Source organism: Harmonia axyridis, chromosome 2 (assembly GCF_914767665.1).
Source record: "Harmonia axyridis chromosome 2, icHarAxyr1.1, whole genome shotgun sequence".
In the NCBI taxonomy this organism is placed as follows: Eukaryota; Metazoa; Arthropoda; class Insecta; order Coleoptera; family Coccinellidae; genus Harmonia; species Harmonia axyridis.
Window position 1 is genome coordinate 25,235,237 of NC_059502.1, and position 14,629 is coordinate 25,249,865.

Genomic DNA, 14,629 nt, shown 5'->3' on the forward strand with positions numbered 1-14,629 from the left:
GTGAGTCGGTTAGTATCGTCTACGAAGTGGACCAACCATTCATTTTCTTCTTCAATATTCTCCAAATCGTTCAGGAACACCACACAGAAGAGGCCCCAGAACACTTCCTTGTACAATTCCCACATTGTTTGTTAAAACTGATGATACTATAGTTTTACCTCCTTTGACAATTTTTACTTTGTGTTTCCTATCACTTAAGTATGATCCTATCCAATTGAGAGCTTGTCCCCTTATCCCATGATCTTACAGTTTCTTCAATAATTTTTCTTGATTTATTGAGTCATAAGCTTTAGAAAGGTCCAAAAATATCGCTAAAACTAACTTATTTTCTTCTATTAAGTCCACTATCGCCTTTTGAAATCAAATATGGCTGTTTGAACCGATCTACCTCTCAAATAGCCATGTTGTGTTTTTGAGAAGAAATTGCACTCATTAAGGAAGGTGATGACTCTCGTGCTCATTGCAAGCTCAAATATCTTTGAAAAACTTGGTAGTAAGCTGATTTACCTGTAATTTCCTAGTTTTTCTGGATCTCCCCTCTTCAATATTGGCTTAATGATTGCGATCTTTAGTTGCTCTGTTTACAAGACAGATTGATAAGGTATGACGTCTTCCCATTAACATCATCCCCATCATTGTATATGAATGACCAGTCCTGTATCTGTTTTCAAGAGAATGAGCATATAGGCATATTTCAACACAATAGCTAGAGATAGAAATGAAATTTGATCGACTTTGTGGTGCCGATATTCCATGATGAAGTCCCAACTAGCGACTAAATACGAAATATAGATATTGGTAAATATTTGAAGTTACGAGGGTTTTCGAAAAAAATGGAATGAAGGATATCATGCAAAGAAATTAAGAGGAGCAGTTTGAAAGTTTCCTACCTGAAGCTAATAATCATATTTCAAATAATTGTAATTTTGTATTCGGATCACATGGTTATTTCAGATTGTATCATTATTCGGAGTAACTGGTGCCTGCAAATGTTATGAAATGGTAAATAAAATCAGGGCGGCAAAATTCAAGGGCGGCATTTCAGCTTGATCAACAAAAATCACATGTGTATAAATTCAAAGTACCAAATGAGATTTAATTCGGTCAGCAACAACAGGATGGAATACCGACAAATTTATTCAACATCAGAAGTGCCGCATTATGCATTATACTCATATACATATATCCAAATATCACGTAATCCCCTCATAGTGCTGTTAACGAGTTATTGACGCTAAAAAAAGACATGCACTCATCAGGCCTGTCGGCGTTCGCTTTGCTAAACGTTGCCGATTTTTATTGCCACTTGGGGAGGCTTCTGGATTATTTTCTTTTCTTCTCCGATCAGAATGAAATGCATAATATACGAGAAACGATTTTATATTACCATTTTCAACTAATCTTCCCTAAGAATATAAGAAGTTTTATTATTTCACATATTATTATAATATTTTTAGTCTTTTATATCGAATTAACTAGTGTTGGGCGTGGGCGTATTCGAGTTTAAAATGATGGTTCATTCGCATAATCCGATTGTTCCACTCGATAATCTTAAAGTAAAAAAAAAACAAAATTTCAACCTTTTTAGTTGTCAAAACTTAGCCGAAGAACCTGAAACCACAGGGCTTCCTCTAGAAGGGCGGCAAATAATGAGGGGGGGGATTATCTACTTTTTCCGAGAAATCTGGATTTCTGGAAGAATGAATTGAATAACTTTTTTTTATTTCAACGAATTTCACAAAAAAAATTTTTCATCAAATTCACCAATATTGAACATCTTTGCATCGAGAAAGTCTGCAAAATTATTCGAATTAAAAATAATGGTTCATCCGCATCTTCCGGTAGTTTTATTCAATTATATCAAAGAAAAAAAACGAAATTTTCGAGCGTTTTATGAAGTCGAAACTCAGCACAAGAATCTGAATTCGATTAATATATTTCATAAGAATTCAGTTGAGCACGTTTATTTACTATTTTTAATACATGTTTATTCTCCCAATCAGTTTCCGAAGCAACACTGAAACATCTCAATATTCTTCATTCACTAGAATTCAATTTTTTTTATGTACGATTGCAAGATTCATTATCGTAGGAAAAATGTTTTGTATTATCATCGGAGCACGCGCTGTTTTTTTTTTTTTGGGGGTAGTTTGAGGGAGGTCATGTTGTTATTGTTGCTTCAGGTGCCAAAATTACTCGCGCCGGCCCTGTTACGTAGAATACCACGTCTGGTTTCTGTTAATATTGCTTCGTGATGGAAAAATCACACATCAACTTCTGTTACCGTATCAGAGGATGGTTGTAACTTCAGAGCGTGTGACATTTTTCGCAAATACATAGTTTCGGTTTATTCTATTAGAATTCTTAATATAACATTTTCATATTCGATAAAAGGGCAATTTCTATCGAGGGCATTTTATCTTGATCGACTAGAAAAAAGGTATTTGTTCTTTTACTTATTGCAGAATGTGACATAAAATACACAATTAACAAGAATTCTAGGTAACAAATGGTCCATTCGTTCAACTCATTAAATGTTTTCGGAATTAATGAATTTCAAAACCACAAGTCCAACACAGAAGGAGCAGAAACTTTACAAATAGCAGAAAATTAATTGAAGCTTGACAAGGAGTTTTCCTGTGTACAGGACCTAAATCTAAACGAGAAATGCGAAGCCACAGATTCGGCGAACTTTGGGTAGATAGACAGCATATTGAGATAACCTTATTCGATATTATGAAGACAATATCTTACAATATCTTGAATTAACTCAATCCTAATTAAACAGAATAAGAACAGGACTAACTTATGCATCATGAGCACTCAGTGCTCGTTCATTCATACCCCAATTGTGCTTTTGGAGACCTGAGAACTGTACAGGGTGCTCAAGTAAAGCTTCTCGAGAACTATAGGACTATATCATAGATATCTTGATCCGTTCTCAAATTACAGGGCGTTTCTGATAGATTACTCTTTCAAATATTTTGCTATGTTGAGTGGTAATTTAGGTTGTTCTTTTCATTTAGCGAGATGAGTCGTTTCGTTTGACCATAATCATAATATGTACAAATACTTTCCAATCATTTAACTCAAACTCAATCACAACTTTCAAAATCAACAATAACGCGTATGTGTCGTATACCATTCAACATTGAAGTCTGAATTTTCATTCTTAATAAATCTGTAGGTTTCAAACGGGAATCTCGGGTTACCGCGCTAGCAAAAATAAAATCTAAAACATTAAATGAGCGTTTAACTTTATTCAAATCTAGATCAATTTTTTTAATCATTGGAATTTATTTTCATGCAGACTCTTACACGCTGTATCTTGGTTTCTGTTCAAGATATTCAAAAATATTGATTATCGATTTCAATATCCGATTATCAATTCGGAGAATTATTGTTATAATCGTTGTTTGCCTTGAACATCGAGTGTTCAATAGAGGACACCTCAGTCTAATCAAGCTAACAACAACTTTGTTGAAGGGAAAAATGAAAAACCTCTATTCAAAAACACATCCTTTATTCGTGGATGAATTTCTCGATAAGTGAAAAATTATGTACAAATATAAAAGTATAAGGTGCGCAACTAAGTTCTGTTAATTTTTTTATGAAAATGCAACTCCATTGTGAAAAATGATCACAAATGAATCATTCAAAGTATTGCCCATTGTTAGCTACAACTTTTTCCACCTTTCTGGCAGCGCTCGAATACCGTTGAACAGTGTGACATTGCACCACTTTTTATAGTATTCTTGGTATAACTTTTCTTTTTTTTTTGTGAAATGGGTCCTGTGCAAAGTATGTTCAATTTGAACATTTTAATTGTCGACTGCTGTGGTTGGAATCAGATGTGAAGGTGCATACGTTTTTTTTTATTTTTAAAAATTTGGCAAAGTGACCCGCAAATCGGTGCAAGTTTGCCAATGCCTTAAAAATGCCTTTTTTGGCAATTTAATGAAGTGCTGGCGGTAGATGTTAGTGCACTAATGCCTTCGGGTTCGCCCATATATCTTAATTTTATTCCAAAGATTTCTTCTGGGAATTTTGTACACTTCGGAAGCTGTCTGTATTGAAATTTTTTCATTTCGAACTGCATTGATTGCTCGGATTAGTGTTTCTTCCGTATAATTACTATATTTCCTTGCATCCAACTTCTTTTTGTATCGACGATCCATAATTGTGCCTCAAAATAAAACAGGTGAAATAAATTTGGTATGTGGCAAAGTCTCTCACCAAAGGGTCACAATAGAAAAATTTCCCGAAATGTCGAAATCATCTCAACCAAATGTTTTCAGATTGTTTTAACGTGACGTTTAATGAATATAAAGTAAGCTGCTAAAATATTTCGATGTACCGTTCGCCTTTTTTTCTGCACAACTCCTTGTATTCCGCATATAAACCCACGTTAAAAAATAAGCCGCTCACATAACATACCGTAGCACACCATTCAAAGTGAGCCAGACGACTGCGACGGTTGCAACATGTGGGTATATAGTGTGGTTAAAGGTTCCGATTCGTGATTTCTGTAACTTTGTTAGGCAGTTCGGCAATGTCACACCGCTCTACCATACCTTTACAGTAAAAGTGTTCATCTTTTCAGGCTATATCCATGAATCAAGCCTTCTTTTGGATATCTTCATATAAGTGGAACTGCTGATGAGCCACACCATATACCATTATTGCCTATAACAAGGAATAATCTGACAGCCCAATATCTGGAGAATACGGCGGGTGAGGTTGAGCATTTTCAGATAGGTTTCAACGGGTTTAGCAACGTGAGGCCGAGCTTTATCATGCTGTAGAATCATTTTATCGTGCCTCTGCCAGTATTTTGTCCGTTTTTCGAGCAGTGCTCGACTCAATGTTTTCACTCGCCTCCAACAGCTCATAATGAATGACACCGACCTGGTCCTACTAAATACACAGCATAACCTTCGCAGTGTGAATATTCGGTCGAGGCGACGATGTAGACGCATGACCGGGCTGTCGCCTCGACCGAATATTCACGCTGCAAGGTTACACTGTGTATTTAGGTGGACCAGGTCGGTGTCATTCATTAGGAGCTGTTGTAGCCGAGCGAAAAACATTGACGTAGAAGCATGACCGGGCAGTCCTCCCTTACATTTACATGTGAGGAAATGTGGAAGCAATAAGAATTTCCCTTAATGGAAAGCTCCTACCTGGAATATGGGTTGGATATGAGGATAATGAATCAACTAGATTCAAACCTCTTGGCAAAACCAAATGACCGTCCTAGTGCAATAAGTTTCGTTAATCGTTTGGACAAAAAGTCATCCATATGTTTCACCGATGAATCAAAATCAGAGAGAGGTACTGGCAGTGGGATATATGGACCTAAACTGAGGATCTCTAAAGCCCTGGGAAGTGAGCCCTCTATTCAACAGACCAAGATACTGGCTGTTTATGTAAGAGCTCAGGAGTGTCTTAAAATGAACCTCAAGGGGGCGCATATGACTTGCTCAGGCAAAGAAATTCGTGACGATTTCACCTACCAACGCCAAAAAGCTCTTGAAGCTATCACAAGCCGAGCTTCGGGTGATGGTGGGACTGCTGACGGGGCACTGTCGATACAAACATCATTTGTACCGCATGGGAAAGTCAGCAGATGAGATTTGCAGGCTTGTGGATCGGAAGCAGAAACAGCCGAACACATGGTTTGCAAGTGTCCAGAGCTGGCTGGCTTAAGAACCATTCATATAGGTGGGCCGGTCCTGGATACTCGAGAGGTAACGGCCGAGGCCTCTAAGGAGGTTGTCAGTTTTATTAACGTCATTGACGACCTTCTTGGGTTTCCATGAATGAGTAGGGTAGAGAACAAAAGATCTACATGCTCGCAGTTCCCGGAAGGCTTACCGAACCAAAACGACCACAGTTCAAATAATAATAATAATATCTAACATGTTTGTGGAAAAATGTTATATCAGATACCTCTTTTAAACCTCATACTATGAATAGTAAGGAATTTACTTACATTTTTGCCTCTGACGACGCTCGACGTCGCTTGGCTTCAATTCATGAGGAACCGAAATTCCCTATTTTTGAATCATTCTCAACGCATGGAGTCACTTGGAAATGGCCAGGCGGTAGCTCCTTATATTGGAAAAAAACTTCTCTTGCGTTTGGCACGTATCCTCCTCGAGTAATACCTCCAATTCATAGTCTTCGAAACGACGGGACCAATCACGGCAAATTGTTTCACATAGAGCAGCATCTCCGTAAACTTTTTGGAGCGCTCGATGCGCCTAAGCCGCCGTTTTATTCGAATAGAGTAGAATGAATAGGAATTTATGGACCATAAACTACAATGTTAACCACAGAGGCAGTCAATGACTGTACGTGGCTTATCTTCAATTTACAGTCTCTTATGAATGAATGAAAGAAGAAAATCAACAGTGTCCACATATGACGATTATTTGGTACAAAAGCAGACATAATTACACATCCAAAAGAATATATAGCAAAACAAAATCACTATAATGTGTTAAAATAGTTCGTATACAATATGACTAAGCTTGATTCATGACGTATAACTATTGGAGTAATAAACATAAAAAGAGGAAGTACACGCAATTTTTACATGTCCTGAACATGGTTAGATTACGTTGTCGGATTGTGAGATATTTTCAAATTCACAATTTCACTATATCTTTCTCAATGTATATTATATTGAATGAATATATATTTATTTGAGTGATTCTCAATTAAATATGCATATTTGAATATTTGGAATCCGATATTTTTCCTCATTGTCGAATACCTATATTATTTTTTATTTATTTTCTGGATCTACCTGCTGAAAGGTTTGGCAACCATTGCTCTCCTACCTAGTGTCATCCGTTGTTTCACGTCGTTTGGCGCGCTTAAAGTATGTTTTCTGAGTTTCTGATATATTAAGGTATTCATCTCAATATATTTTGAGTTCATGTTTGAGTTTGAGTTTTTTGTGGAGAAACTTGCGAATTGAGTGAAATATCGTATCACTGACATGTGATGATTATCTTCAAATCGAGATATTGAAAGTTTTGCGTTTCAAACTACACGGCTCAGTTATTCAATTAATTCGGAAAACTTATGTGTAAAAAATGTATCGTATTTTCTCTGAATATAAGCAATCTGAAGTGCGTCACTGATAAATAACATGAAGTTGTACGTGTAAACAAGGTAACCGGCAGAAAATTGAATAACGGAGCTAGGTCACTTTCAAAATAAACGGCTCATGTTGTCATTTCTGCGCGCTTCATGTCAAACTTGATAGTTCATGTTGGGGACAAAATGTGCTTACTGAAACTGACAAATGTTCTCTCTATCTATGTTTATTACTCTGAGTCTGAGACCAGCACTTACTGCTGAAACCATCTACTAACAAACAGCGTGAACTAAGTTGAGCATCTAATGAAAAAGTTTCAATGTATACCGCATACCCAGTGGCGAGATTTGAGGAATGGGTCTTTCCTTCTGAAATCCGAATAAAAAATTCATAACTCTGATACTATAAGGGCCAGACATTTGCAGTGAGAAATATTGTATTCAGTGAAGTTGTACAAATGTATATACTCATATTTATTATAATGTGTTGTTAAGTTTACGATGATGATATTGTACATATTCAAGTTCGTATTTTCGAACCAAGAGGATCTAATACAAGATTTTTTTACCATATTTCACGCAAAAAAATGTTATAGTTTTCGAAAAGCCCTGTCAATCCATATGCCAGTATTATCGAAGACAACTACTCATTTCGGCCTGATTAAATACTATCATTACCACATTTAATCTCTTCATGTTCAATGAGCGTCCAAACGTGACCAACTATGTTTATCTGTATTGAACTTTATGTAATATTGCATCCTGTATCGATTTACATAAATTACACCATGTTCAATATGACATGATTCTTCTGGGCTGATCAAAGACCCTTTCAACATCATGTAGGGTAATTCAAAATAAACAGGAGCGTACTCCTCTAATAAAAATGAAGAAAATGTTTCTTTCAATTAATAGAGAAAAATCGTCATATCTGGCCTGTGGAAGACGATATTAATCAGAGTGTTAGTTAATGAGTGTGATGAACTCCAGGGGTTGATTCTGCATGAAAAGATAATGGCAGTTATATTAGGCCAATTGCAAAGTCCCCGGTCTGGTGCTATTAAATCCATATGATTTTAGTTTGTACCAACCTTCAAATGATATGTGTAAAAATTTGACAGCAGTCCGACGATTAGTTTGTGAGATATTGCTTTATGAGTGTAGCTACTTTTGTTATTTGAAAAAAGATGAAAAAAAAAGATTTTTGTGTGCTGATAAATTATTGCTTTTTGAAGGGAAAAATACAGTTGAAGCAAAATCTTGCCTTGATGAATTTTCCAGGTCTGCAATAGGAAAATCAACCATAATTGATTGGAATGCTATGTTTAAACGTGGTGAAATGAGCACCGAAGACGGCGAACGCAGTGGACGCCCAAAAGAGGCTGTCGCTGATGAAAAAATCAAGATAATTTTGAATGACCGTAAAGTGAAGTTGATCGAGATAGCAGACATTGTGATGATATCATCTGAACGTGTACATCATATCATTCACGAATATTTGAATATGAGAAAGCTGTGTGCAAAATGGGTTCCACGCGAGCTCACAATCGATCAGAAGCAACAACGTGTTAATGATTCTGAGCAGTGTTTAAGTGAATTTTTGTGTCGATATGTGACAATGGATGAAACATGGCTCCATCATTTCACTCCGCAGTCCAATCGACAGTCAGCTGAGTGGACTGCACACCATGAACCGAATCCAAAGCGAGGAAAAACACAACAGTCAGTTGGCAAGGTTATGGCATCAGTATTCTGGGATGCGCAAGATATAATATTCATGGATTACCTCCAAAAGTGTCAGAGCATCAAAAGCTATTATTATATAGCGTTATTTAATCGTTCAGAGGATGAAATCGTTAAAAAACGGCCCCATTTGAAGAAAAAAGGTCTGTTTCATCAAGACAATACGCCGTGTCACAAATCAATGAAAACAATGGCAAAATTGCATGAATTGGGCTTCGAATTGCTTCTGCATTCACCGTATTCGCCAGATCTGGAACCAGCGACTTTTTCCTGTTCTAAGACCTCAAAAGAATGCTCACAAGTCACAGGAAAGAAATTTAGCTCCAATGAAGAAGTAATCGCCGAAACTGAGGCCTATTTTTAAGCGAAAGACAAATCGTACTACAAAAGTGGTATCGATAAGTTGGAAGATTGCTATAATCGCCGTATTGCCCTCGAAGGCAACTATGTTGAATAATAAAATCGAATTCTGCCAAAAAAATCTGTTTTACTATGGTAGTCCGGGGATTTTTCAATTGGCAATTGAGAATTTTATGTTCACCATTGGCGCACAACAGGTATGATATCCTTTTCCTTTTTCGAAGAAGAAATAGTACGCCATTGAGATATTTTAAACTGAAAATAATTTTTGAATTTCTCGTTCAATTCATGAAAAAAGTCCCTTATCCCTTTTTTCCATATGGTACGCCATTTTCATGCAAAAAAATACATCTCAACTCGTGTTTTGTATTTCTTTGATACATTATTCAATAGCGATGGTATTACAAATGTTCAGTTTGAAGTATCTCAATGGTTTTCCTTTCAAAAAAATTGAGAGTAGGTAATAAATAAATGTTCACTTTTTCATGAAAACTTCAACACCCTGTATACCGTGCTGGTGCACTTCAAGTGTCATAACACTTTTTTTGTAATAACTACAAATTTTAGGAAGATGCTTCTCAAGCAACATTAACTTATTATCAAGTCTGGATCAAGATATTGAGGGTTGAGTGACGCTACAATTTGTTGTTATTTGAAAAATGGATAAAAACGAGTTTCATGTATATTTATAAACCACATTTTTCGATTAAAAATAATATTGTGCTAAAAAAGCAATGACACATTTTGCCACTGGAAATTTTCAAATTGTAGACCATACATTTCATCATGCAAAAAAAAATTTCAAAGATTTCTCTAACTTTGCATTGATTATTGTGATTTCTGTTTTGAACCGATTCAAAAGATCTACGGAATCGTGGTAAAAACAGTTATGAAAATTTATATAGATTACACATCTTCATGGACATTGAAGAATTATTTCAATGAATCCTATTAAAGTCTTAATTTCTTGGAAAACAGTCGGTTTATTTCTACGAAATGATCAGGAGTGACAGATATTAAAATAGATTGGGTAGCATCAATAGTAATTATCACAACCTGCACCAGATAGCAGTAACACAAAGGGACGAAGTAGATTAAGTTATAGGGGCGAAAATCAAACAGACCTTCCTTAATCGTATTACCAATATTGAAACCAAAGGAGAGTTTCTCATTAATAAGAAGGGTTCATCGAAATGTTTGATTAGTCTGAAGCACGCAACGTAGATATTATAAACGAAAATTGTTGAGTTCTTATATAATCGGCCAAATTCAAAGCTAATTATATTTAGGTTACCGAATCATGAGAATTTTTTTCTTGATCCATTTAATCATTGGCTGGTTACAGACTTTTTCATTGTACCGTGATTCAAAATCACTAATTCAATTTGTGTCAGCGTTTATATTAATAAAAAATAATGCAAACAGTTCTCTTACAAGGTGTTCCATTGGGAAATAAAAATACTTGAAATGTGGTGGTCTAGATATACTCAATTTATTGGCTCTGTCTTTGTTATCGAGATATATGCGGTTTTATGAATTTTACTCATATATGTATTTTCTTTATATTTGGCACAAATGTTTCTTATTTAATACTCAAATGAATGCCTTAATGATCACAAGTAAAATCCAGGTCCAGGTTAACAAAAAAATAACGAAACGTCTAAACAAGTGTAGGTGCCTTGTGGAGGGTTTTCCAATAAGAGGTTTAATATTGACAATTTTTTCCATCAGTTTCACTATTATCGGCCGAGAAGGTGCTTCATGACGACCCAAAACTGCTTTAAAAAGTCCTGCGAACTGTGACTGCAAAATTTTCATTATTTTTGTAGTGAATTTAAACTATTTCAGTGCGCTGTTGAAGGGTGTATCGTTCCATTTTCCGTATTGGCGTTATTATTACTTGTCAAATGTCAAGAGACCTCTTCAAAATCGAAATTTACAGCTGTCCAGATAGCAGACTATTCCAAATGAACAGCTTATTGGGAAAACTTTTTTTGTTGAAAATCTATTTGCGAATTTCAAAGGGAAAAAATAACTAAACTGATCCGTACCTACACTTCGAATTTCTAACCAGATAGTTTTACTACATTTCTAAATTGTAAAGTGAAGTTTTTAGATACTTCTATACCAAAAAGTGCTCAAAAGTAATTGTTAATAATGAATGAAACTATTGAATCCATGATTAACTGAAAATACCAAGTTATTTTCCAGTTATTTATTTACTATAAAATCAGGACCGGCGCGAGCAGTTTTGGCGCCCAAAGCAAAGAATTTTTATGCGCCCCTGCTGAAAAAGTATCAATAAACACCTCCCCCCCCTCCAACAAGAAACATCACCTGCCTCGATGATAATTCGCCATTTTTGATTTCTATAACGATTTTGCTAATCGTTTTTTTCTTAAATCATTTCCACTGGGTTTTTTTTTTTTGGACATTTTTACCAACAATTCCTGGATTCTTCGATGATGATGAACAATGCGTAAGTAATATATCTGTATCTCACTTTCAAAATCAATCACATACGATCGATGAAAGATTACCTATCACACCACAATATACATACAACGGGCGGTAAGGCATGCAAAGCTTTGAAAACCAAATGGGATTAAAAACATATGTTCCGCTGAAAACATTTAGCATTCATTAGTAACTAGTTTCGAATTCAGAATCGTAGGAATTTTCCATATGTTGAATGTGTAAACAACTTTCACGTAATTCGAAGTGTAGTTTTTCGTCTTTGTGGAATACATTCCATTCCTCATTCAATTAGGGTAATAGGCAATGCTGCTTACATTGGTTGGGTTGCCATGTGTTATAGTATATCCAGAGTCACTTGGAGGAAGCTGAATATTGCGATAATACAAGGTTTGTCCAAGTTTCCAGAAATTCCTTTGGGGCCAGTGAATATAGTGCCTTACAATACTTTCAAATAAACCCCGGTATTTAGCGGATCACGGTATGCACTTCAAAGGGACATCTATGGCCAAGCGTTTTTATGGACTAGTTCAAGTGACTTTGCATATACTATACCTATTTATTGAACAGGCGGCTTAGTAAAGACGGTTTGGAGATTTTTATTACAGGGAATGTTGATACACGCAGCAAAGCGGACCAACCTCATGTTATTTTTAAAAATCAAGACTTCATTCTTCGAGAAATATGAAAGGGCGGCCACAAACTGGGCTAAATTGCCGCCCATTGAAAAGATGCGCCTGAAACAGTCGCTTCACTGTTTCACCCCTGACGCCGGCCCTGTATAAAATAAAAAATTGATAATGCCTCAATAATATTATTTTTTATTTCAGTAAGACAATTGAAAATAATTAGGTCGTCTCCAAAGTTGAAATTGAACAAAATGAGATAATAAATACTTCATAATAATGAACATGATTATTGTTTAAACTAGAAGAAAAATGGTCCTTTTTTTGTCAATTGTTTTATGAATTCAATAAAGGATAGGTATTCAAGCAGTATCAAGTTCGAATTATCCATATATTACTATTTTTTCAATAACAAGTTAGTAACCTGCAAAATAGAAAATGGTAGAACTAATATATTTGATCATAACTTTAAGATACCATTAAAAGTCTCATAATCCAGATGAGAATTTGCATTCGAATGTAAAAGAGCAAAATATTATGTTGATCGCTTAGACATAATCGTAAAAATTTTAGGAAGAATATCGAAAATAATTCCGGAACCGATTTGAAAATTTGGTGTTTGATATGAAATAGCAATTGCAAGTAAGCTCCGTGCGAAATTTCTCGCTTGCTCATACGTCATGTTCATTCATAGAAATTCCCCTAGATCTTGATATTTCGAGGTTCTTCACCTTGATGAAATTTGTTATCGGTTATTCTAGTTAGACATTGAAGTTTTCATGCATAGGATTCTGAGTGCCACAACAATTGGCAGATCAATTTTTATGGCAACTATGATTTTCTTTGTTTTGATTATTGATGTGTTTTATATAAGATATAATATTTTTATGTAAATGAATAAATAACATTTTGAACTAATATTTTCAAGAATGTTATTTGTGTAACCAAATTTGAAGTTTTCCGAAAAAATTAGGTATATTCTCCAATAATAATTTATCATCTTATGATGACTAATTGCTCTTCCAATGTAGACGGGTTGAGAAGTCGATCCTATGCAATCAATAATGGAAGGGCATCTTGATTTCATATTATATTTATTCAGGACTCTACCCTCCCATTAACTCAATAGGTTAGTATTCTGGAACAGTTGATTCATTATGATCCTCTAACAGGATTTCATTCAAGCACACCTCAGGAAGATTGTCGGATAAATCAATTGAGATGGCACCTGCTAAATATTTTTCATCCTAGACTAGAATAAATCATCAATATATTGCATAGAAAAAAGAGAGGAAGGAGTCATCTTGGTAAACCACTTTATCTCATTCTTTGATCTACATTTCACCGGAAAGAGCAGTAAGAGACAAGAAAGAAAGTGAGAGAGATAGTTTCAATTTCGATAGATTTCAAGAATATTGGCAAAAAAAAAAGAAGCAGTGTAGCTAAAAAAAAAGACGAAGAATCGGAGTGTTACATCTCACCAATAAAATTTTTCTTCATGGACTTGATTCAAGGTATCTATTTCATACAAAAAGGATCACCTTTATTTATTCGAATATAACTACAAGCAAAACCAAGCAAAACAAAATGTACTCTCAGATTCGACGAAAATCTGAATAAAATTGAATAATAGATATATTTCCAATATGGAACATTACGATTTGTAACATGGAAGTTGAAGAAATAAATATACCAACCAAAAAATTACAATTTGCCAAAATATAATGGGTATAATCATCCAAATAGCCAATCAAATAATAATAAAAATTAATTTTCCATTAGTTTCATTTCTGTTATATTTTGTAGTGTATACAGGGTGATTTATTAACTCACCGAAAAACTTTGCCATTTATTTCCTTAAATCCTACATGAAATCGGACATTATGTTCGCACAATGTTCTTTGTTGAAACCATGTATTTCCTTAAATACTTGAAATCGGACAATTGTTCCCAAAATATATTTTTGTTGGGATTACATAACCTTTCATAAGGCAAAGTTTTTAGGTGATTAAAAAAATCACCCTGTATAAGTGGCTTTTTTCTTTTTATTTTAGTTTATTTGACCTTGATGAATCATCATCTTGTCATCATCCAAATTTTCATCTACCTATATAACCAGACATACAATACACAACATCCATGACCTAACCAGGATTCGAACCCGGTACATTTTCGGCACCACAGTCGACTGTTCATCCACTGCACTACCGGGGTAGTTGATTAAGTGGCTGAAAGAGAGAATTAGAATTCCTTATGAAATGCCGACGACCTTTATTTCTTCCTTAAGGGTAGAATAGTAGGAGGCAGTGACGTCC